The sequence below is a fragment of the Ochotona curzoniae genome, unplaced genomic scaffold (genome assembly GCF_017591425.1).
Source record: "Ochotona curzoniae isolate NIBS_2020 unplaced genomic scaffold, NIBS_Ocur_1.0 contig_2210, whole genome shotgun sequence".
Lineage (NCBI taxonomy): Eukaryota > Metazoa > Chordata > Mammalia > Lagomorpha > Ochotonidae > Ochotona > Ochotona curzoniae.
Window position 1 is genome coordinate 18,643,698 of NW_024465369.1, and position 26,259 is coordinate 18,669,956.

At 36.1% G+C, this 26,259-nt stretch overlaps 1 protein-coding gene across 1 annotated transcript in view; it reads left to right on the plus strand.

Moving 5' to 3' along the window:
• GALNT13 (polypeptide N-acetylgalactosaminyltransferase 13) overlaps positions 1 to 26,259 on the plus strand; it is a 426,836-nt gene that overhangs the window by 15,658 nt on the left and 384,919 nt on the right. Inside the window, exon 2 of the mRNA XM_040972021.1 lies at positions 16,708 to 16,778. The gene's annotated coding sequence lies outside the window, so the exon portion shown is untranslated. The remainder of the gene's footprint in view (positions 1 to 16,707; positions 16,779 to 26,259) is intronic.

Consider the following 26,259-nt stretch of genomic DNA (forward strand, 5'->3'; position numbering starts at 1 on the left):
GGTGTTAAATTACATCATTTAATGTCCTGACCTGATGTGCCTGCAGATTCACAGAATAAGTGGTAGAGGAATCCCAGCCAATATGTGACACTGATCTGAAGATATTACTGCCGTGAAAGGGCTGTTGCTATTGAAGCTTTCCCTGTGTTTTATTGTTTGCACTAGCATTTTGATTTTGTAGCTTCTCTGAAATGCTTCCTTGGAAGATGCTGCTTATTCCTAATGAATGTGAGTCCCATCTTAACATCTTTTTAACTATGAACGGCCATTCTGAAATGGAGAAAGAAGGAAAAGGGAGAAGGAAAAGGAGAGAGGGAGTGAGAAGGATAGTTTCAAGGCGTTCTCCATATTTTAAGTATGTGGATTATAGTAAGATGTTGTGGAGCATTGGAAAGAAAAATTAATTTCTTATTGAAAACCTTATCATTTTGTGGTATTGAAGAGCTTCTCAAAAATGATCTGATTAGCTTTTATCGATGGACTCTTCCTTCAGTCTTCCTTGGGCTTCTCTCTGAGCCTTTTCTGGGTGATCTTGTTTTATGGGCAGTTACTTTGGGGTGTTAGGTGTGCTTTGTTTTGTTAACTCATCTATTAAATTGTATGGTGTAGTAATCAAATTTTCTATTAAGGGTGAAGTTCTTGTAAACTCATTAGAATCGTGGCATAATAATTTTTTTTGGTACTAAGATAAAAAAAGTAACTTAAGCATAGTTAAGTACTGAAGGGGGAGACAGGAAAACACGGTTAAGTGTTAAAGGCACATGTTTAAGACTGTGGTATGACAAACATAGATTTAAGCCTTTTTAAAAAAATATTTGTTTATTTTTATTGGGAAGGCAGATTAGATTTGTGGAGAGGAGAGACAGAGAAAAGATCTTCTGTCCACTGGTTCACTCCACAGTTGGCCACGATGGCCAGAGCTGAGCCAACCTGAAGCTAGGAGCTAGGAGATTCTGCTGATCTGCCACGTGGGTGCTGGGTCCCAAGGTTTTGGGTCATCCTTGACTGCTTTCCCAGGCCACAAGCAGAGAACTGGATGGGAAGTGGAGCAGCTGGGACATGAATCCATGCTCATGTGAAATCCCACAACTTACAAGGTGAGGATTCAACTGCTGAGCCATTGTGCCCGGCCCCAGTTTTAAACTTCTGACAACAGACTACCAGTATATGATAGATGACAGTGAGAGTCTCTATGGAATGTAGTTATCTTTAAAATTGAGGTATTAGCCATGGTGGGAAACACTGGATCAACTTAGTCTCTAATTGGGTATGAGGTCTCTTTTGTTTTGTCGAATATTAGCTCTAATTCTCACAGCAGAATAAGCCAAATGTTCATATTCTGCTAGCTGTAACTGTGTTTGATTGTGGCATTACTTCACTTTTAGTTCACTGATTGTTGTGCTTGACTTGTAGTAAGTGCTCCATATATACTGTAATTATTCTTGTTCCATAATCCACTAACGACACTTAAAGTGACAGGTGTGACTGGCTTGCCTTATATCTGAAGCAAAATGTTCACAACTGGAAGTTATTGTATAGCATAACTGGTAGAACTGGTCCAAATGACAGCAAATAAATGCAAGTTAAGGATAGGATTGAAGTGAAACTTAGCAGAAACACTTAAAGTGTGTGAGTGAAATATTTAGGAGTATTATTTAAGAGACAAGAGAGCATTAATGTATGGGGGCAAAGGTGTACAGATATCATGACAAATATGACACTATGGTGCGATGATGTCTCATACACTGAAATCCCACTTTGTTGAAAATAATGCTTGTGACGAAAAAGAAAGTAAGTATCTTCTATTCCCTTCTCTGTCAATGTTTTAATGAGAAAATTCCCATGTTCCTCCTGAATTTTATTACATGTTCTTAGTTAATTTGAGCAACCATCTTCGTCTTCCATTTGGTTACTAAATCGTCTTCCATTTGGTTAAGTTTTTACTTGTTTTCACTTGTAGATACTCCTCAGAAAACTTGAACAGGGAACATGTTTTTGTGGATATAAAAAAAAAATGACATTTAAAAACATTGTCCACCATGTCTTTATCTCTGAATGAAAAAGAGGAAACTTAGGAAATTCTTTGTAGATTCACATTTGATTTTCATTATGTGATATCTACTTGTGGCTAAATACTTATAAATAATGCTTTTTTTTGTTTAGAAGCAAGCATAATTTGAAGCAAAATTATAATTGATTTTCCATTTGGAAATATTTGAATTCTAGTTTTCTTTCTTTATTTGAGAAGAATATATTTTGGAGCACTAATTATCATTTCCTTCACAATAATTTTTGAAAATAATTATATGTAAATTAATAAAAAGCTCGTGGTAAACTAATGATGTTTCATGCTGTTTTGATTTATTTCTAAATCATTTTCAGAATGATGAAGTGTATTATGACTAATTTTTCATGTAACCTGCAACTTCTGTAACTTCAAAACAATTCAGTAAAATAGTGACATAAAAGCAAACTAAAAAAAAGGTAAAACAACAAACAAAACCCACCAAACTAATGAAGGACTAAATTGCTTTTGATTTGTAACACTTTACTATATAGGAAGTATTGTTAGAGGCTGTTAAGTAGTTTTTGTGTTGATTTGTGTTTTGAAAGAAGCTTTTTCATATTAGATGTGGTGGCATTATTTAAATCACCAATTCCTGTTCTTCCTTCATTTGAACCATTTCTAAATGATGCCTAAATACAAAAATAATCCTGTTGCCCTCATTCTGAAATTTTGCGGGCTGCTTACAAGAGTTAAAAATGCAAAATTTCACCATAAGCTGCCATACTGCAAAAGCAGTTTATACATAAGAAAAATCAAATAATATCTCATGGTGTTGGGGGACTATGTGTGAGGTTAACCACTGCAAGTACGGTTATCTTAAGTCACAGAGAATTGATTCATTGTCCTGTATCGTTTCACCTATCTGCCAAAATTATCTCTTCACAAATTATTTTCTATTGTGATAGACCACTGATAATTAATCTTGTAACCATTTTTGGGGCACAGTTTTCATTTTATTTAACGTGAGTTAGTAACTTATAAAAACACTCTCCATCATGATAAATAAAACTAAGATACAGAAATATTTGGCAAGGTGATTAATTTTATGATATATTTGTGTCTAGGACTAAATTGAAGTTATTTTGTTTCCTTGGTTAGGATTGGGCTGATGCAAACCATTTGTACACACGTGCAGGTATTTTTGTGTGTGTTTGCATATGTGTGCATGTATTTGTAAATATTTATATTTTAATTTTTCATTTATGGATTATCTGGTGGTTTATGAGTATAGAACTTCGTGATACTGTGCTTGGATGCCATTAAAATTGAATATATAGTAATAATCTTTATTGACAACTCAGATTCATTCATGACGTTCTGTTATTTTACAAGACCAGTGCTCTAACCCCTGAGCTATGGAGCCAGCCAACGCTCTGTTATTTTAGAAGAGTGAATTTTTTGGAATTATAGTTCAAGTTTTGCTAACTGAACTTGCTGTAAATTTTCTATCCAAATCCTTGTTTCAGAATTGTATTCAGTGGTTTTGACATTTTAAGTGACCTTACATGCAATAATAATTTTGTAACTGATGATAAATTATTTTCTGTTTATTTTAAAACCTCACACATGTATTTACTACCTGTGATAAAAGCCTTGTTCTTTGGTTTTTGTTTTGTATTGCATGAATCTAGCATTTTAAAAAAAGCCTATATTAGTGCACGTTTACTTGGTCATAGTGCTGTGTTTTACAATGATTGCATATGTGAAATTGTGAGCCAATAAAATCTTGCCACATTTTGATGAAGATGTGACTGCATTTCATTGGTGCATGAAATGGTTCCGACTGAAGAGTCAGCATACATAATCAATTATTAAATCTGGTCAATGGTTCTGGGATCCACTTAGGTTAGCACTCTGTATAAATGCAAGATCAGGTGCTATGAAAATTTCATTAGGAGATATATACTTAGAAATGGGTTTTCAGTATTGGGTTCATGCTCATGCCATGCAATTACTGAGTGTATTTGCAATTCTAAAACCCTTGGGGTCCACTAGACAAAATCCTTTCTCCCCTGCGTCTGTGCTTTTGCTTGATTTCTGTCAAGTCTGTGCTCAATGGTATTCTCATCCTATTAAGAAGACGCTTTTGTTAGGCCTGTTTCCGAGTATCACTTCCTCATTTAGAAATGGAAAACATCTGCAAACCCAGGCAGACCGTTTGTACAACGAGGCAGGCGATTTTATCAAGAAAGGCTTTTCTGCAAACGAAGAGATCATCTTTATAAACAATGTCATAAATGTGTGAATCATGTGTATATAGTTACATATTATTGATTTGTAGATTTTTTTTTGGTTTTCCTTTTTGTGATTTTTAGTGATTTTAAAAGTAAATATTGTTCATTGTTGTATTTTGCAGAAAGATGGGGCATCGTTGATTCATTTGCCATTGAGCATGGCCTTCAAGGACAGAAAGGTTCTTTCATAACTGGAATTCTGATCTGTTGATAGGCTTGGCTGATTGCCATCAAGCAAGTCATTCAGAGGATGTCAGGATTTTATCTCACCGTGTACTAGGTGTCAGGAATGAAGCTTACATGGTACCCTCATTTAAAACTTTTCCATGTTACTAGCTTAATCTAGGTTTACACCTTTTATTACAGAATTTGTGAGTGATGCTGTTTTGTAGACACACAAGCCTGGGACTCCCTCAGTAAGCTCCAGTGTGGTAGTTAGAATGGCACAACAGCACAGGGGAAAGACAAGGAACTGGCCTGCCTGACTTGGTGCTGGGCTGAGTTTGGCCTATTTCTCCTCCCTTCTTGCGCAATGTTCCTGTGGTATGTTGTGCCTGAGTGCTTGATTGCCCTTGCAAGGTAGTGTGGGAAACCTGAGTATAGCATCATTTTTCTCTTCTTTTCCAGTAGGCCTTGGTGAATTCTGGTCCCTGGAATGAAGTTTATTCTCGGACTCTTACCTGTGTTTCCCTTGATAGATTTCTTCAAGAAGGTGTCCTGTTGATAGATGTTCCTCAATAATTTATTGTCAATATGTACATATCATCCAGTCTCTATAGTTTAAAAACCATATAAAAGCTCCTAAATTATAGATGTATATCTACATCTAGTATCCTTTAATAGCTCATGAAATTTAAGAAGGCACTTCAATAGGGTACTTTTTGTGCTGTACTTAGCAAAATGCCCTATACAATTAAGTCTTACTACATGCATTTAATTAGATTGCACATGCACATAGAAGTCCCTGCGGCCTTCCAGAGCACAAGAAGCCACTTTGGAAATTGATGCAGGTTGAAAAGAATTAAGGTCAGTCAAATTTTAATCTGGCTTTTCTGTGAGAATAGTTGAAACTGTCCTTCTCCTGCACTGCAAAAGTGTCTTCTGATTTTCTCTTCCTCTTGAATTCCACTGTCAGCTAGTCAGGCATTGTGTACTTTATTTTTTTTAAAGATTTATTTTTATTATTTTTTTATTGGAAAGGCAGATATACAGAGAGGAGAGACAGAGAGGAAGATCTTCCGTCCGATGATTCACTCCCCAAGTGAGCGCAACGGCCAATGCTATGCCGATCCGAAGCCAGGAGCCTCTTCCGGGTCTCCCACGCGGGTGCAGGGTCCCAAAGCTTTGGGCTGTCCTCGACTGCTTCCCCGGGCCACAGGCAGGGAGCTGGAAGGGAAGCGGGGCTGCCGGGATAGAACCGGCGCCCATATGGGATCCCAGGCGTGCAAGGAGAGGACCTTAACCACTTGTGCCACCGCACCGGGCCCGGCATTGTGTACTTTATATAATTCTTGTAAAATTCATCGGGTATTTGAAGTAGCAATAACTTTATGATGTTCTCCACAGTGGTCCAAGATTTCTGCCACTTCTGTCATTTGTAAGAATTTCTCTGAAACTTGTTTCTTTGGCAGTAGGCATAAGTCATAAGATGTAAGATTGAAAAGGCTCTTAAGGGGTGATCCTGTTACTGTTCCTGTTCTCAGTCAGGCTTGTGCTTAATTTAAGTCAGTATTAATGCATTTCTCTTGAAGAAAACTGCCCCACATTGTGCAGCTTTTCAACAAGGGGGTCTTCCCCACATATACCTGATGGCATAACCATTAGCTATAAAATCTCTGAAATCTCCTCAGGTTGAATTTCATATTCTTTAATATATCCTTCAAGGACCTGAATAGGGATGTAGCCAATGACACTCAGTCCCATATCATATTTTATTCCTTTCTCTATTTTGAAGCATTGCTGAGTTACTTCTCTGAAACCTATGTCATGCACGTTTATGGCTGTCTTTCTGTTCACTGCGTTTTCCAACTTTGAATCACCATTATCCTTAGGACAGGGATCAGCTGTATTGAAAATTTCCTTTCCCGAGGATTTTCCCAACTCTTCAATGTAGAATTGGTCTGTTTTCTCTGATCTCATAACACTTTGTTCCCATTGCTGTGGCTGAGCCACATGCTGTTATAATTGAATCTTCCTATGTTGCTCAATGTGGATTATAATCTTTTCCACATTCCTTGTTGTTCTGTGGTGGATGACCAAAGTCCAGAATACAGCTAGTCCTTCAGTAAATGCCTAGCAAAATTGTTATATCTCATTTCAATATGAAGAAAAGGCAATTATTTTAATAATATTTTGTTGGATTCATCTGTGAGGTACCACATGTGTCTTATATTTGGGTTATGGTAGATTAAAAACTGCCAATTAAAATAGCCAAATCTGGGCCTGGCACAATGGCTCAATCATTATCCTTACCTTGCAACCTCCGGGAACCCAGTGGGTGCCGGTTAATGTCCTGGATGCCCCACTTCCCATCCAGCTCCCTGTTTGTGACCTGAGAAAACAGTACAGAGTATCCCAAAGCCTTCGGACCTTGTACCCACATGGGAGACCTGGAAGACTTTTCTGGCTCCTAGCTTTTGATTGGTTTAGCTCAGGCTGTTCTGGCCAATTGAGGAGTGAACCAGTGAATGGAAGATCTTTCTCCCTGTCTTTCCTGTTCTCTGTAGATCTGCCAAACTTACAGGTTTAGCAAAATCATATATCTAAGTGGGTGCTACATTTTAAAAAAATTCTGGTTTTTAAGTACCACAATTATTATTGAACCTTTGGTCTGCAAAGCTCCAAACTTTTTAAAAAGAAAATATGTATTTATTTAGTTTTTTTGAAAGGTAGTAGAGATAGAGAAGCAACCAGGATGCTAACTGGTGTCTGTATGGGATACTGGTGCCATGGAGTAGAAGATTAGACTGTTGAACCATGGTCCCAAACATGTAAAGTTCCCATTTCTGTATTGCCATTTAAAAATGCCCAAAAGATAAGTCAGTGTGATGGCTTTGTAGGCTAAACCACTGCCTGTGTTGCTGGCATCCATATGTTGTGCACTCGCTCCTTTACTTTCGATACAAATCCCTGATTATGTTCTGGAAATAGCAAAGGGTGGATGAAGTCCTTGGGCCTCTGCACCCACATGAGGATCCCTAGGAAGCACATGGCTTCCGATTGGCCAGCTGTTGCAGCCATTTGGGGAATGAACCATTGGATGCAGATCTTGTCTTTGTGTCTCCTTCTCCTAACTTTGTCTTTCAAATAAAAATAAATACATCTAGAAAAAAATCTTCAAAAGAGCTTTAGGGAAACAGTAGTATCTAAATTATCTTTAGTTTCAGAGTGTTCCTATTCAATATAAAGCATAATCCTTTCTGCTGTTAAAACTATTCAATTACTTGGGTCTGTTTTTAACATTGATTGTTTAATTATTATTTTATGATATAGTTCCATAGGCCTTGGTATTTCCCCTCTTCCCACCCCAAGTCCCCTTCCCACACAGAGTTTTTGGAGTCTGTAGTTTTTAAAAAATGCTTCTTTATATAACTAAGTATAATTGAATTAAACATTTTCTTTTACAAAATATGAATTTCTGTTTTTGAGTCATTTTAATATATCATTACCTTTCAAATGTTAATTCTTTCCATTTCTGCCATTTGCCTTTATGCTAAATATGATTTGACACGTGAATCTACTATTTTAAATATATGCTGGCTAAGTGATAATTAAATCCGTGACAGAAAATCAATGTCATTTTTCTTCCTTGTAAATTCTTAGATCATATTTATCACTTGGTGTTCAGTGTATACCCAGAGTGTCCTAAAGAATTTAGTATTTCATTTTTTTCCTTTGTAAATGCACAACCTTGAGGTTCATAGTGCAAGATTGCTGAGATCGCTTGAATATCACAAAGGGTCTGAATCCTTGTCATTCCAGGATTCATGCACTGAAAATAGCTGCCAAGGTTCCAGCCATTATATCCACATTTCAGACAGGTACAGACCAAGGAGTATGAACACATGCTTAACAGCTAAGGGGGAGAAATTGGGTTTTAGATAGATGATACATAAATTGTGCTGTGTCACTTTGGTTTCCTCTGAGTTTTTACACTTATTTCTTTCCTTTTTTGTTTAAGATATATTCTGATGCATCAATAGATTTTGAAAATAAAATTATTTGTGTATTATATATCAAATGATATAAAATTACTTATATCAGTTTTAGATAAGAACCATTATTTATCTTATAGTCTTCTAGTCTTTGAAATCATAAGTGTATATGTTCATGATTTGTATAGTTGCTAGTTCATCTTCTATATTATTTATACATTATATACATTGTTTTAAATACACATATACACACAGATTTTTAAGATTTTTGCTTGTCAGTAAATAATTGAGGTATCATTTTTCATGACACTGTACTTTCTGGATGTACCATAGTCTGCTTATTTGATTACTCATTGTTAGGTGGTCATCTATTATGAATTTAAATGAATAAACTATAAATGACATTGATAAAGATACTTGAGCATGGATATTAAGAATTTCATGGATGTTAAATTACTCAAACTGCAGAGACACTGAAAAGAAAAGATGAAATTTTTCAGAATTAAGGAAGTACTTCAATGAAGAGTATAAAAATATCATGTTTGGTCTGTTTGCTGATAATGAAGTGAAATGTGTGAAGCAAATGTGCTCTAGCGTGTGTCTTGGAAGATGAGGCAACCAACTTTTTGCCATGGTTCTTCAGCAAGATAGGAACAGTTGATGATGGAGGAAACTTTTTTTAAAAAATTATTTATTTTGAAAGAATTAGAAAGAGAGCGATGGAGAGAAAGAGAGGGAGAAAGGCTCGTGGAAAGATCGATTTATCCACTTGTTTCCTCAGTGGCCAACACTGGGCTTGGCTAAAGCCAGGAGCTTAATCTGGGTCAGCAAGTGAGGCAGGGGTTGGAACTAAACCTTGGGGATATCTTCTGCTGCCTTTTCCCAGGATATTAGGTGGGCACTGTGTCAGAATTGGGGAGGCCAGAACACCAGTGAGCACCCACATGAGATGGCAACATCCTGGTGATGGTGTTTCAGGCAGGCTTACTCCTTACAGCACAAGGCCAGTTCTGGTAGAAATACTTCAATGATCTTTACTAAGACAGTCGATGTTTCAAACACATGTTTTGACAGTTCTTTTTAATGTTCAATGAAATAAAAAAGGGAAACATGAATTGACTAAGGGCCAACTTGACATAAGAAAATGATTTTGGCTTCTTTGTAACTGAATGAATAAAACGGGTAGAGGATATGATTTTCAGTTAGGGAATACTGCAATATGGCATTTTAGCATGGCATATAGATTTGTTATGGAACTATTCACTAATATAAGTTGACTAATGAACTGGAGGGAAATTGCATGTAAATACCGTTTGCAAAACAAAGCATCCTGATATTTTATGCATGTGAGTGATACTACCATAGGGTCATTATCAAGTCATGTTCACAGTGAAAGTTATGCCAAGGAATCAGCTTAAGAAGATGAAGGGCAGGGGATGGGAAAGGAGCCAGAAAATACTAGTGATGGGCCTGGCACAGTAACCTGGTGGCCGGAGTCCTCTTCTTGTGTGTGCCAGGATCCCAGTTGGGCGCCAGTTTGTGTCCTGGCTGCTCTACTTTCCATCCAGCTCCCTGCTTGTGGCCTGGAAAAGCAGTCGAGGATGGCTCAGAGCCTTGGGGCACTATGCCCATATGGGAGACCTGGAGGAGATTCCTGATTCCTGGGTTCAAATTGGCTCAGTTCTGGCCATTGCCATCACTTGGGGAGTAAATCGGAGGATAGAACATATTTCTCTGTCTCTCCTCTCTGTACATCTGACTTTCTAATGAAAATAAATACATTTTTTTTTAAAAAAGAAAACACTGCTAATGATTTTAGAAGTTGCAGATTAATCAGTTTGCTTTGATATTGAGGGAAATAGAGTAATAAATCAAATAGGCATTTGATTTCCGTATACTTCAATGAGCAGAAAAAAAAGGGGGGGGGCAACAACTGGTGTGACTGAGAGAAGTAAATCAGTTTGAGATAAAGACAGGACTTAAATATAAGGGGAAGCAAAGGAGTTCATATATCTTTTACTCCAGTAAGGTAGAGTTTTCATCAGAATATTGTCATCAGGTAGTAAAGAAATTGTCATCTTGTGTGAAGGGAGATATCACTTATTATTTTTCATGGATTCGGTGGCCTGTAGGGGCACACTAAAATTGCCAAAAAAAATACTGAATTATATTTATATTAATCTTCAGAATTCAAGAATGTGAAATATAGACTAGAAAAAATATTAAATCCATTTGAGTTTTCCAGAATCTAAGTGAATATGGGAAGAAAGAAATGAGGCCTGAAATATGTTGAAGATTGAAGAGAAGTTGCTTAAGTGGCACTTATTTTTATTAGTTTTTATATAGGGTAAACAAATGTATATATTGAACAATATAAATCTAGGAGCACAGCAACACTTTACGCCTTACCCGTGCCCTTCTGTCCACACTCCTACTCGTCGTTCCTTATATTTATTTTTTCTTTAATTACTTTTAGCGATGACATACTTTCAGTTCACTTCACAATCTTAGGCTCAATCCTGCATGGGGTAGAAAATTCAACACACAGCAAGTAAAAAGAAACCAGTGTTTCAGAAGAGTACAGGCAAGGACTGATGCAGTAATCAGATTTCAAAAGGTCAGTTTTGCTCGTGTTTATTTCATTTTTTGTACTCTGTTTATTATCAACAATCAGGGAAAACATGTTTGTCTTTTAGAGCCTGGCTTATATCTCTAAGTGGCACTTTTTAAAAATAACAGTATGTAGTGTGGGTGAGATGATTCAACACATTGTTGCTGGACCTGAAACATGGGACTTGATCCGTAACATTTCCTCCACTTGTCTACATACTTTACTGTTACAAGCAACTTCTTGTGCATTTTAAGTTCAAGACAGGGAATTGCCTTAACTATGAAAGATGAATGGTTAATTTACAAAAACTGCTCTGTTTCCATTTCTTGGAGCATAAATAAGCTTTCATTTCTAGATTAAAGTTCAACATTATCCTTTTGAGGACATTTTAAGAAATGTTCAAATTCAACTTTGTATTGATGATGCATACAACTAGATTGAACATAGAGTTTCACAGCTAGGACCAAGTTAGCAGCAAAAGCTGGAACAAGGGTAAGAAATGCAGATGACTGTCATGATTAAAGTACAGCCTGATTTGGAGGTCGTTGAAATAAAGTTATGAACATCAAAATTAATAAGACATAGATTTACCAGTTTTAAAAACTTGGTGCTACTTAGTCTAATTATACGTCTATGAATCTGTCCTGATGAAATAGTAGCTTTAGGGGAGAAGATAATATGCAACAATATTTTGTTTCTGTAACAAATATGAGGATAACATTTTTAGCAAAAGAAATGATGTAACAATGGTATTATTAAGAACACAAATTATTTTTCAGTGCAACAATGAAAAGTAGTGATTTGCCACACAGATAATTTACAGTGAAGTAAAAGAAGAATGTAATTATGAAATAATTTATAAGGTATAGTTTGAAACAGTAGTGTAGAAGTGAAAACAGGATAGCATATATGAAAATGTCTCAGGAATTAAGTGATTTTATTTTTGCATTTTTGGGGATTAAAAATTAAAATTCACAATAAATACTTAAAAGCTCATAAAAACTGAATTAAAAGATAAGCTCATTTTGGTAAAAAAAAATATTTGGAAGCCATACATAACTTTTACATGGCATCTATTTTCCTGAACTTTTGAAGACCCCTTGTGTGTATGAATTTTGTGTTTTTTTAATTTTATAGTCTTGCAAATAATTGCATATCATTACTTTATGCAGCACATATATTTACTGTTTAGCCTATAGTATTATTATAATACTAAGCATTTAGGTATATAAATCATCCATGTATATACAATATGTAAAAAAGGAAGAATGAATCCATTGAGAATTAAGTTACAGTCCCCATGCATTTTTCTTAAGAATAAGGACATTGTGCTAAACAATCAGAGTGTAATAATGAAAAAGAAGGCCTGCACCGTTGACTCAGCCCTGAACTGTACTGCATAGAATATACTTAGGTTCACAGTTTTCTTTAATGTGGACCATTTCCCTCAGTGGTTAGTTACTTTGACATTTGAGCATTTCAGGCTGGATACTATCTATGAGTCCTGCATTTGGGATTTGCTGATATTTGTTAACCATTAAATCAGGTTATGTGTCCTGAATCTGTCAGAGAGTTTGTGTGTCCTTTCTGTGTGAACCCTGCTTGGAGGCACATCATGTAGGTTCGTCTCATTACTGAGTATGTTGTTTTTGATCACTTAGTTAAGCTAGTCTGCCAAGTTTCCACCTGCAAGTTGCCATGTCCCCCATGGTAATTAAAAGGAACTTGTGGGAAGACATTTTCACACTATGGAAATATCTTATTCATCCTCACCTTTTGGCTTACTCGTTCACTGATGTTTTCTTGCCTGAATCATTTGACTATAATATTTGCTTAATGGCCATTTTTTTTTCAACTTTACCAAACCATATATGTGTGTGTGAGTGTGTGTGTGTGTATTTATTGTTGGTATACTACTCAAAGGAAGACTTTTACTTCATTTTATACTTTATTCATTTAATCGATTAAACCATTTTATATGAGTTTTGAGCCACTAGAATAATTATTCATTTTTTAGTTTTACTTATGACCCAGTTGCCTCATATTGGACCAGTTATAGACTCCTGAAGCTGAACCTGTGTTTTTCAACACACCCTGAAGATTTTAAAAGCTGCATTTGGTATTCTTCCAGAAATAAATGTTGTCATCCTTAGTTACATATGTTGTTAGTCTTGTCCCTGTGTCCTTTTTTCTTATATGCCAGGACAATTTCTCAGTGCCTTAATTTTGTGACTGACATTAGCGTCAGTGATTTTTACATCACTTGTAGTACCTTTTTTCTCCTTTACTCCATCTCACAGTGTCTGTGAACCATTTTGGTTCCTATAATGTAAATAATGAGAACTTTCGAGATAGCTGTCCTGAAAATGGTGTTTAATTTTCTGTTTACAAGAAAGGTAACATTTTAAGTATATGCCAACTTGATTTCCTTTACTATAATTCATGTATGTGCTTTGAGGAGTTTCACTGTTAGGTGGTCTCAACAACTTGAGCTACCAAGAGATCCAAGTCTTCAGTTCTCTTTTTATTTTTATAAAGATATATTTGTTTTTTTATTGGGAAGATAAATTTACAGATAGAAGGAGAGACAGAGAGAAAGATTTTTCATCTGCTGGTTTACTCCCCAAATGGTTGCAACAGCCAGAGCTAAGCCAGTACTAATCCAGGAGCCAGGAGCTTCTTCGGGATCTCCCACATGGGTGCAGGTTCTAAGGCTTTGAGCAATCCTCTACTGCTTTGCCAGGCCACTAGCAGGGAGCTGGATGGGAAGTGGAGCATCCGGAACACAAACCAGTGTCTAAATGGGATCCTGGCATTTGCAAGGTGTGAATTTAGCCACTGAACCATGGTGCCAGGTCCCCAGGTCTGTATTTTTTAAAAATTCCCCAAAGCATGATTTTTCAAGATAACTGCAATTTTTCATACTTAGCCAGAATACAGGTGTTTATAACATCACCTTTAGTAATCTATATTTTGTTAATCAAGTTTAGTTAATGAGTGAATTATTTTCTTATTAAAATTACTTTATTACATGGAATACTTGTTACATTTATCAATTTAGAGAGTATTTGAAAGACCTCCTACTGGTCTACAGAAAATCATAATTTGACATAATTCTTTTGATGATGTTACCACCCTTTTTGTCAAAAGGCAAAGTGTAGTGTAGTATAAATTCGAAGTATAGTATAAACTATTCCCCCATCACTTTAGACATTACCGATCACATTACAATAAATGGAAATTCAAACTTAAAACGTTTAAAAGTACCTATATAAATGAAAACAGGTAACCAAATCAGCACCTGAATTTGGGAATTTGGTGGAATATGAGACTACTTCAAAGAGCTTGTTGGAAGATGTGATGAGTAGAAGTCCATTTTGCTGCATACAATATTTTGAAAACTATAGTCTTTCATAAGATACCTTTTCCATTTCCCGGGAATTTTTTGGTCTTTTTTTTTTTTTTTTAATGTCATGAGCAGTTGTTGCAACTGGTGAAATGTACTTCCTAATTAGAAAGTGATCCACAAAAAGTTCTAACTGAGTGAAGCAGTTTATAGCTAGGGAGCAGAAGAGTATAGGAAAGTCTGTGCCAGCCTAAGCTGACAACCCATGCTCTGTTTACTGTGTGATCTCTGATCCCAGCCTAAAAAAAATGTTTGTTCTTTTGAAAACACTGAGACTGAGGGTTTTTATGAGGAATCTTCAGCTTTTGAACATTGTTTAATATTTTAAAAAACAGAGTTCATCAGTTTTTTTTTAAATGTTCATGGTATGCAACCTGTGCTCTGCATGTCTATAGATAAGGGTTAATGTTAGATATTTTGTTCAGAAAAGGTGGCTGTGAGCCCAGGATCGCCTGTTGGCTGTGCTAAGTTGGACAAGTTAGGAAGAGTGCTGATAGCTTTAGGTGCCTGCTGTAGTTATGTTAAGAATGTGGGCCTCTTGTGACACAGTTGTTCAAACTCCTGCTTGTGATGACATCCTCTGTAATCTGATCACAGATTTGAGTTCTGGCTGCTTCACTTTTTTTTTTAAGATTTATTTTTATTAGAAAGATATACAGAGAAGAGGAGAGACAGAGGGGAAGAGTTTCCATCTGATGGTTCACTCCCCAAGCGGCTGCAATGGTTGGAGCTGAACCAATCCAAAGCCAGCAGCCAGGAGCTTCCTCCCAGTCTCCCACACGGGTGCAGGATCCCAAAGCTTTGGCTGCCCCCTAACTTTGATCTGGAGATGCTTGGCTGTGAACAAGTGGATGGAAGATCTTTCTGTGTCGTGCTAACTTTTTTCTTTTCAGATGAAGAAACACACAGATGTGTAAATATTTATTACTTTCCATTTCTGTTGAAATTATATATAAACATGAATTTTAATTTTTTTCCTAGATTTTTTTTAAACTGTCAAAATGAAACTTACAAAAATACTTTCTTGTTTGAGAATCTTTTGGTTTATTTTTGCCATTGTATTATGCACTTATCAGCTTATTTAATCTCCTCTTATTTGAACAGTTCTGGTTGAGCACTAGTGAGATTATCCATTCAAGAACAAGCAGAGAGGCCAGTGACATCCTGATGTATTTCACTTATTAGAGGAAGATAAATTAGACTTTCTGTTCGGGATGTTTGCTGTGAATGTTGAGTTGCAGATTTCTAACAATTGGTTTGGGTGATTCCAGCAGGGTGCCTCCTATATTAGTAAACAGATTTTTCTGAATAACTGTCCACATTTTTTTGGAAAGAAATTTTGTTGGACACTGAGAACTGATATTTCTCTAAAGATGCTTTGCATTCGAGCTATGTTTTTTACTTGCTCCGCTCATATTTATGTAATCTGTGTGATACAGCACACTTACTTCAAAGCAGGTCATGTAATTTTCCTTAGATTTTGTTTCTTTCAAATAATCATTTTATGAAATACTGTGTTCAGTTGCATAAAATCTATTGAAATTGAAATATATTGAGTTTCATAATTAATGTGCTTTCCCAACATCTCTCTTCCAAAACAAATGAATTAATTAATAAAGCCTGATGAATTCACTTTCTCTTGATAATCACCTTGCCTTTCTGGAAAGCAAAGGAAAATCTGTTTATGTCTTTTTGAGAGGTGTGCAAGTAGCATGCTTATATTTTTTCTTGATGTGTGATTTTCAATTAGAGTTGCAATGCATTTGCAAAGTGAACTGTTGCAATTTTGTGGATATATCAGGTACAATTCTCTCCCAATTTAGTGGTTTTGCTACAGTCATAAGTCTATTAAAAAACATACTACTTTGAATAAGCATCTCAATTGTCCAACAAAATCTACCTGTACGTTTCTATGTTTGAATTGCTCTGTGTAATTCTGCTAGGATTTAGAGGCACTGTATGGCCTGTGTATCACTCTTAGGACTGTATAAAGACTTGTCTTGCTTCTCCCTGGGATGTCCTCCTTGATTGGTATTTGGAGTATTTGCATGTAGCTATGGTTATTTCTTTTCATCAGCCTGTCTTACTTTACAGGATGCATAATCTACATTTCAGAAAGCACTATTTCAGTGTTTTAGATTGTTAAGCATCTCTGTGTGTATTGGTATGGAGTGGTTTCTCTGTGACCTTGGCGAACAGCTTACTGTTTTTTGGATTTTCTTCATTCTTCACAGATGCATTTTGTAGGAGTAATTTGAGGATGAATGTGTTGAAATGATTTTGAAATCCCCAAGCACTATATACAGTAAGTAATATGTATTTTTATTTTTCTGCTCAATCACATTCATGCTGAATAAATTTGGCAGGCAGATATAAAAGGACACATTTCTACTTACAGATCTTGATATTTGAACATACTGATGGAAAATGTGTGCTAGAGCAAAAGGATCAGTTTACTTGTATGAATTAAGTTATATAATTTTTAGGTTTTTAATAACCGATATAGCTATTGCTCTGTTAACCTATACTTATATATTTCATTTATTTATTAAGATTGTTCCCATAATTGGCATGAGTGAAGGAAAGATTAAAGATGTTAGAGTTGATATAATTTTAAGAGTGTTGTATTAATATATATCGAGGTTTCTTTGTTTCAGATTGTTTATAACTAAACTGCTTTTAATAGGCTCCCAAATATTTTATATAATTATTTTTATTCAGTTCTCTGTGAGAGAACTGAGACCACTCCCCTAGACTGAAAAACTTGTTCAATGTTTCTTCAGAGTGACCCATCTGTGCTTTGTGCACAAGACTTTCATAATGTATTGCCATTACTAGTAAGTTAGAATAAGTTCAATAATTTTTGTTAAGGGCTGATGTTTAGAGTTTAAACATGTTTGATGATTTCTTTTGAATTTTATTTCTGCACATTCATTATCCTGAGAAAATTACAGATTGCTGGTGTTTCTTTTTAATTTTTTAAAATGAATGTATTATTTTCAGATTATGCTTACTAATTCTTGAATTGGACAGTTTTTAAATAATGAATATATAAATTCCTGAATTCCTTGGTTTGGTTTGTAAATTCCTTTATTGCTTCAAATTGGAGTTACCAAGTTTTCTGTTTTTTTTTTTTTTTCATTCATTGCACATGTACACATTTACCTGTACTATGTTACATGGAGTTGGGAGGAACCAGAGCCTCAGAGTGCAGCTTCCTTGGCTGGTGGAGAAGTGTGGTCCAGAGAACAATCCCAACTAGGCTTTGGCAGCAAGACGTGGAGGCAAGGATGGCTGCACTGATGATTATGTATTGTCTGCTGGTACAATTACTTCAACGGAAAGACAGCATAGCGCAGTAGCTGACAAAGCCAGGCTCAGATTCAGTTTTATCTCCTGGATTTGTCATGTGCGAGCACACTGTTTATGTCTGTTAAAAATTGGTTAAAATCAAGCAAGCAAACAAACAAAACAAAGACAGCAGCATTGTGGTACAGCAGGTTAAGCTGTTGCTTTCCACACTGGCATCCCATATTGGAGTCAGTTTAGGCTGGTTCACTTTATATTTATTCTCCTGAGAATGATGCAAAAGATGGTTCATGTGCTTGGGTGGCTGTCAACACCCATATGAAGAACCAGGGTGGGATTCTAGGCTTTTGGGGTTGTCCTTGTTCTTGTGAAAATGAGGAGGGGGGGTAAATTAGCAATGGAAGATCTCTTTCTGTTTCTTTATCTCTCTGTTGCTTTGCCTTTCAATTAGATACAATTTTAAAATATCAGATTAAGAACAACATCATTTGTGATGATTGAGTTAATATTTGCAAGGTTTCCTTCTTTTCTAAGTACATAGTTGATGCTTAGCAATTGTTAGGGATTGGTAAGTTGGAAATGATTTTTCCTTTGCATATTTCAATTCAAATATGTTTTCCCATTAAGGATCATGATGTTATAAACATGTCAAATGAAGTCTATAATAAAAGTACTCAGTGACTATTGTTGATTGACACGTTCACAATGAAACTAAATTTTAGCCTTCTCTGGAAGCAGAGAATAAGATGCCTTTAGGAGGTGCTTTTACTTCGGTGAGCTTTTAATGAAAAAGTTTAATCAGCCAGAATATATGAAAGTAATATACATATATTTATGTATAATATATATATATGTATAGTAATCAGACCATCATATATCATGTTACTGGGTGTTAATACAGAATTGGCTGCTTCTGGATGTGTGTGTGTGTATGTGAGCTATTTGAAGAGATATAAGCAATCTGCATATCTATCTTCAAGGAGATGGAAGAATTGTAAAAGCTAAATGAATAGTTGAAATGGTTGTCTGATAATTTGGGGAAATAACTTCATCCAATATTCTGTCAAGTGAGTCTTAGAAATTGAAAGGCTGTGGGCAAGAAAACATTAAGTATCGACTTTGTCAAATGTAATTTGTTTTCTGAAGAATCTTTATTTTTGTCTAGTTTTTGAAGCTATTTATTTATTTGAAAGGCAGTGTGGTAGGAGAGAGAGAGAACGATTAAGATCTGTTAACTGCTACTTCTATTCCCAAATGACTGTAGCAGATGAGATAGGACCAGGCCACAGACAAGAGCCACGCACTTCATCTGCGTTTCCCAACTGGGCCACCAGGTTGTGTGCAGTAGAACAATTATTTGCTGCTTGCTTGGATGCATTAGCAGAAAGCCCTGTTAGAAGCAGAGAAGCCAGGACTCACTGGCACTGCAGATGTCTCACATTGGCTTAATCTGATATGCCACAGTCGTGCACCATATCGCGTACAGCTTCACATCCAATGTGCACTTTATTATAAGCAATAATATTGTGAAGCAGATAGTTTATTATTATTTTTCACATTATATTTCACATTTGAACATACCAGTCATGGAAATGAAGTTTTTGGCCCAATTCTAAAATTTTTCTTCATAACCTGAGCCGTTAAGCAGCCAGAATCGGTGGCTGACCTCCCTTTTTTTAGGCTACACAGAAAATCTTCCCAAACAGAAGAGCTTTCTAGCAATGAGAAACTTTGTTTTTTTAAGATTGTATTTCAAATAAAGTAATATTTGTCTTACATTAAGTGTCAATGTTAATTCTGCTCTTTAAAAAAGTCATGTTCTGGAATGAGCATTTGGAGTCTGGTATTCAAGTGTCGTTTGGAGTGCTTGCTTGCATTTTGAATGCCAGGGTTTGAATGCTGGCTTCACTTCCTACTCCAGCTTCCTACCAATGCATATCCTGGGAAGAAGCAGGTGATGGTTCGATTACCTAAATCCTGTTTTCTACATTGGAAAACTGGGTTTAGTTTCTGTCTCCTGGTTTTGCCCTGGTCCAGGTATATGTGTGTGGACATTTTTAGTGTGAGCTGGTAGTTAGATCTGTCTCTGTCTGTTTCTCTGTGCCTTTTAAATACAACAAAGAAGTAGAGGCTTTAAAATGCTGTTTGGTTAAATAGGAAACAAGAAAATCCATCTATGACTGGCATGTGGCACAGTTGCCACCTGTAACTCTAACATGCCATTCCCCCAGTGCTGGTTCTGGTCATGGCTGCTCTGCTTTGGATCCACGTAATGTAGCTGGGGAAGCAGTTGGTAATGACCTAATTATCAGCTGGAGTTCCTAGAATTCCTGCTACCAACTACAGAAACTTGGATGGAGTTCCTAGCTTTTGGCTTCTCCCTGGCCCATCCCTGGCTGTTGTGGTATTTGGGGGTGAACAAACAATATGGAAAATCTTTGTCTCTCTTCATTTCTACTGCTACTGCCTACAATGGCATGGATATAGTTGGTGAGAGAGGCATTTATAGAGGGGAAAATAAGAAATGAGAGAGACAGTGTAACAGTGAGTGGCTAGAGGGAAACCCCTTTCTCTTTGCCAAGGAGGAGGTAGACCTATAAGACATGCAGCCTGTCTTTTACTGAACTGCTTGGGGAGTAATCTTACAGGAATTGATGTGACACAAATATTGATAGCCATGCCCCTTATTGATGTTAACCAGCCAATGCTTAATGCTCAAAGAGGAACAGCATAACCCAAGTACAACAGTCTGCACGGGTCTGTCTCAGAGATATTTTAAAGCATGTGATTCTTTGGCCTTGGACCATTGCCTACATGATGAGGCCTTGCCCATAGATCTCAACGTTGATATTGAACTCTTGTCAAGTTGTGAGATTGCCTGCAGAGTTTAACCTTGATATCCTGCAGCAGCAGTCTGTTGATTCAAGATTCCAGAAACAACCCATCCTCCCCTTCAATCTCTCTCTCTCCCTGTCTCTCTTTCTCTGTCACTCTCAAACTCTCTTTTTACTCTGTCTTTTGAATGAATGAAATTTTTCGTCTCTTCCCTAAGTGCATATACTGTGTTACAGTCTCTGCTATGCACTTCAGAATCTGAGTGACTGATTTTACAGTTTGCCTGCAGACCAGAACAGAGAAGTTTGGAATAGCGTTTAGCCTTGCTTATCAATCCCTTTCCTCTTAATAGCATTAATAGGATTGTCCTGAACATATCAGTAGCCACATGGCTGCATTCTGTTTGTTCTCTTGTATATTCTTTGCTGGTCATCATCTTTCGCTTCAGCCATGTGCAAACCCAAATCCCCTTCAATTCACTTCTTACAATGTCATCAGTGACATTTTATCTGGGGGATCTTTGTTAACTTACTAGCATTACTGCCCTGAAAGATAATAAGATTATTGACTTGAAAATTACCAGGTTGAGTCTTCCATGCTGCCATTTGCTTTTTGGTTTTCAGAATGGGGGTCTTATAGAATGGCTCTACTTTCAAATTCTATATTTAGCCTCTGAAAGACAAAGTGAGTGACTTTATTTAGTAATTCAATTGTGCTTAGTTAGTGCTTATTGCATGATCCTAAATATGAGAAACACTGATAGTAAATGCAAGAACAAGTAATAGGGAAAACAAAAGTTACTCTCAAGAAAATTGTGTCTATCTGAAGAAGATATGCCTAAATGTGAATAAGTAAAGAACATGGTATCATGAGAATGGTAATCCAACCTAAGCTCCATTTCAAATAATTCAAGAAATTATGGAAGTTTAAATGTGTGAAAAACCAAGCATTATAGGAGATTGAGAAAAGAGGTATAATTATGAACTGTGTTGATCTAAGACTTTAGCATCATATTGTCTCTGGGCTAGATATTGGTGCAGATGGAAAATGTTAAGAAAATATTTAAGGTGGTAGCATATTAACAGTTTAAACCTAAAGTTGCATACATCATCACCATTGAATGGTAAGTTATTAGTTAGGGAACTGATTACATTTCTCAGGTTTAACTAAAATCAGATAACAACAGAAAATAAGGCTGGAGCGAGGCTCCAAAATACTGATAACCATTTAGGAGATTTGGTTTTGTTGGTAGGCAATTAAGCGAGGATGGAGGAGATATACTAAGGATCCATCTGGTGTACACACTTTCTTTTTTAAATACTAATCTGTTGATGTTCTTAGAACACATTGCATCTGGAAAGCTTGTAAACAGGAAATGTCACTTATTTGGCGTTCTGAGAAACATAGGAATGTAAGCGTGAAAGCAATACCTTGGATCATAGTAATGGGAATGGAGAGGAAGGGATAGACATAGGTGGGGCTTGCAAGGATGCAGGGTCACGGAGTAAGGGTACCAATTCTTGTGCAGGGTTTACTAAAAATAGGGCTTTTCAAAAGATTTATTTATTTATTTTTAATTAGTTTATTTGTATATATCAATGTATTTACAGAGAGGGGAGAGAGGGGAAGAGAGAGAGAAAAACAGAGAGAGGGAGAGAAATACCTTCCATCTGCTGGCTTACACCTCAAGTGGCTCCAACAGCCAGAGTTGGGCTTGTTGGAAGCCAGGGTCCAGGAGGTCTCTTAAAGGGGTATAGGAGCCCAAGGACTTGGGCCATATTTTGTCACTTTCCCATGCATATTAACAGGGAGCTGGATCAGAAACAGAATAGCCAGGACTTGAACCTGTGCCCACATGGGGTGCTCACACTTCAGGGAGAAACTTATGCCATGGTGCTGGTCCCCTTGGAGCTTGTTTTAAATATAGTTTATCAGTGGCATCCACCCTCTTAAAGAGGAATGTTGAGACAGACATCAGTTAAGCTAAATGTCCCAGGTATGTTGAGTTAAAAATGAGCGAGGTAAGTTTCTGACTCTACTGCATAAACTGTAGAGTTTTTGCATTTGACCATTTTACCATCATTCCACCATGAGATGACTGATTATTGATCAAAATGAAAAATGATGCTGCTAATATTGATAGTTTTCCAGTGTTTTCCCCTGCTGTATATAGGTTCTTAGGCACAAGAATTTCCTGACCTTTAGGGAGAAATAGCCCTTATGTTTAAAGATTTATCTCATATATATATTTGCTTGTATGCTGGGCAACAGGAACAGTATAATTTATGATGTTACTCAATTATAAATTAGAATAGTAAATATGTCACCTTAATGTGATTTGTCTTCTTTCTTTAGCAGAGCTTAAAATGAAACAAGGATAGAGTGCTAAATTAAAGATTTAATATCCTGGGTTCATGAAAGACCAATATTTTAGACTTAGTTTACCTATCATACTAAACAATAATTTTGACAAGTGGAAAAATAACTCCCAGTACAAGGAATATCATTCTTTTGATATTGGAGAAGTAGCATAACATGCTGCCTAAAAGCTTGGCTTCAGCTTCATTCCATTGTATTGGCCTCGATTCCAAGCTGAGGCATCTTTAGCCCTGTGACTTTGTGTATGTCAAGTTACTTGTGCCTCAGTCCCTGTACATTTGAAATGTGATAGTAATAGTACTGTGTCTTTCAAATATCTAAAAAGTGAAATGAGATAGGAATTCACAATGTTTCTTGATACAGAGAAATTTCAGCTTTAGTTCACTATTTTGCATATGTAACAATGTCTTTACAGAACTATTGTCATTTTACCATTTTGTTGTTAAGTTCTATATATGAAGGGCATATAACTTTTTGCAAGTAAAAGATTTATGTAAACATCACGTAGATCAAGTAACAGAACATCCTTGGCTTCCAAGGCCTTACCTTTTCAGACCCTCAGACATTACATCCTTTCCATCATTTTCTGAATGGATGATGCTATCCAGATTTTTCCTTGGTTTTCATTGTGTTTTGACTTTTCATCATACATTCTTAGCCACAAAATTTTAATGTGGCTAGTTTTTTTTTTTTACTGAATGTACATAATAGTCATAGGAATTTTGTGATGATTCCCATTCCTGAATGATACTTGTAAGTTCCATTAACGTTTTTGTGTGTCATCATGTGCTAGGTTGATGAGCCTCAAAGCTGATCAGATGTACGGAGTTGTGGGATTTGAGTGGAGTCATGTCTGCTGATGTGGGCCATGGGTATCCTAAGTTAAGTTACAACTCTTTGAATGTAATTATAATGCTACAGACTTCCAATTCCTTGAGTAACAATTAGGGAATAATTTGAACTTCGCTTCTCATTTGACAACTGCAGTGTACCACAGGTTTGTGCATTGTCTATTGTTTTTGGCAGTTTCTCTTGTCAAACAAATATTTTAAAGACCAGCAAATAAATTTATGGAATCTTATTTACTCAAAATTTTAATTTTCACAGGAGCTGGCTTTGTTTAGATATTTCACAAGTACTGATATGAAACAATAGATGATAATTGAACATGATGTTCTATTTTAGAAAAGCAGCTTAAGATTTCGATCATGAATGTTTCTGACTTAGACACAAATATATTATATGGGGCAAGACATTTAAATTCTTTGAGCTTAGATTATTCGTATTGGAAATGGAAAATGTATTATTAAAGCCAAGTGAAAATAAACAAAGAAAAACATTAAAGTACTTTGAAAAAGTCTATCCAATTTGAATACTAAGTTCTTCAGAAAGCCCAATGAATAAGACATAGAAAATGTTTTCAAATGTTCTGGCATAATCATTATATGATAAAGTTTGAAAGTCAAGTATAGCAGAATGAAGCTTTCATAAAACTGTTTAAACTTTGTGTTAGATTTTGACTATCTATTCACCTTATGAAGTTCTGCTGTACCCCACAGTGGCCACACCAACAAAACATACGTATGATTTTGTGTAGGAAATGTCTTGGTGAAGTCAATTTTCAGATGTAATGTTGCTCTATATCTGGCATTCTTCTTGTGTGGCTGAAAAAAATGCTAAGCCATTTGCGATTTGTGGATGTTAGTACTATCTGTTTTCTTCAGTTTGCCCCTCTGACTTGAGGGGTAAACCTTTCTTTCAGTGACTAGGCAACTATTAGTAAAAACATGATTGCCACATGCAAAATAGTCTCTGTTGTTAAATGAGTAAATGCAAGAGACGTACCCTGTTTTTCAAAAGATGTTGTGTTCTGTGATAAAAACAGAGATTAATTTTATTCTACAGCATATACCAAACTTTTATGAACTCTGTGTACGTATTATACATATATCTTAATAACAATTGAATTCAAGTTTATCATGTGTACATTACTATGTAAAGTAAATTGGTTTTAATCAGATAGGTTGGTAGAATTTAACAGTATGATTGTTATGTACGTCATGACACAGAACATTTCCAAACCCCAAGAATATCTTCTCATTTAACTTCCCTGTCAATAAGATTTTGATTTTTAATGTCCCTCACTGTGACTTTATTATAATGATCCTCTTAAAAGGCAAAAAATATCTTGAAAAATAATATTAATCTTTTAAAATTTCCCAGGAGTGCTCATAATTTTGATAATAACAAGAACTACTATATAATAGTTGGAAATACAATACATTGTAGCAATAATTTAACAAGTAATACATTTATCTACAGCTACCTAAATGAAACAATATTGCAATGTGAAAATCTTATGAGATTTTATCAAAATCTCCCACCTGTGAACAAAAAAATAGAGCCACCACACAAGCTGGTGAGTGTTCTGTTGGTCTTGTTGCCAGGCAACCTGTATCAGACACATCCAATTGAGCAGCCATAGAGTCAAGCTAGAAGGTATCTTGGAAACAGCAGGGTCCAACTGAATGAGCAGGAGGGTGGAAAGGAAAAGAGAGGACAAGCAGAAAGCACAAAGTCAGTTGAACATTTAACTGTGTTGATCATAACCACATTTTTTTCCCCCCGAGTCGCACGCAGCTAGCTTAGAGTGAAATTATTTGACTGTCTACTCCCTGCTCTGTGGTTCCCTTCTCTGGTGTTTGTATATGTCTAAGTGAAAAGGATTGAAAAATTGCATCGCCATTAGTTTTTTTGGAAGAGACGTTTGTTGCAAAGAAATTTTTTAGCACACTGAAGATGTGTTAACAATGAGTTCATTATGATTTTACTCACCAAGTATTGTGTTTGAGTCAGTCATGCCTGAAATTAGTTGATTTTGAAACTGATATACCCTGTTTTAAAATTTGAAATACATAGTAAAAATTTGAAAATGCATAGTAAAATATTTACTCCATGGAGTTAACTCCTTTCCTGGATAGTAAGAGAGAGTAAGACGGGAGGTGTACCTACATTCCTCTGTGAAAGTCACAGAGCAGATTCCAAACAGGGTGAGATTTGGAATAAACTTCTACTCTGCAAGCAGTGCATCTGTGCACTTCTAGACAGAGATGGTCCATTACCTCTAGTTTAGTATCAGCCTTTGTGTTGTGTTCTGACTCTCCATCCTCTTCCTTCTTTCTTCCTGACAGATGAATGTGGAGAACAATAGCAGCTGTAACATAGGGGCTTCTGAAGCTCCTGCTAACTCATCAGTACCCATG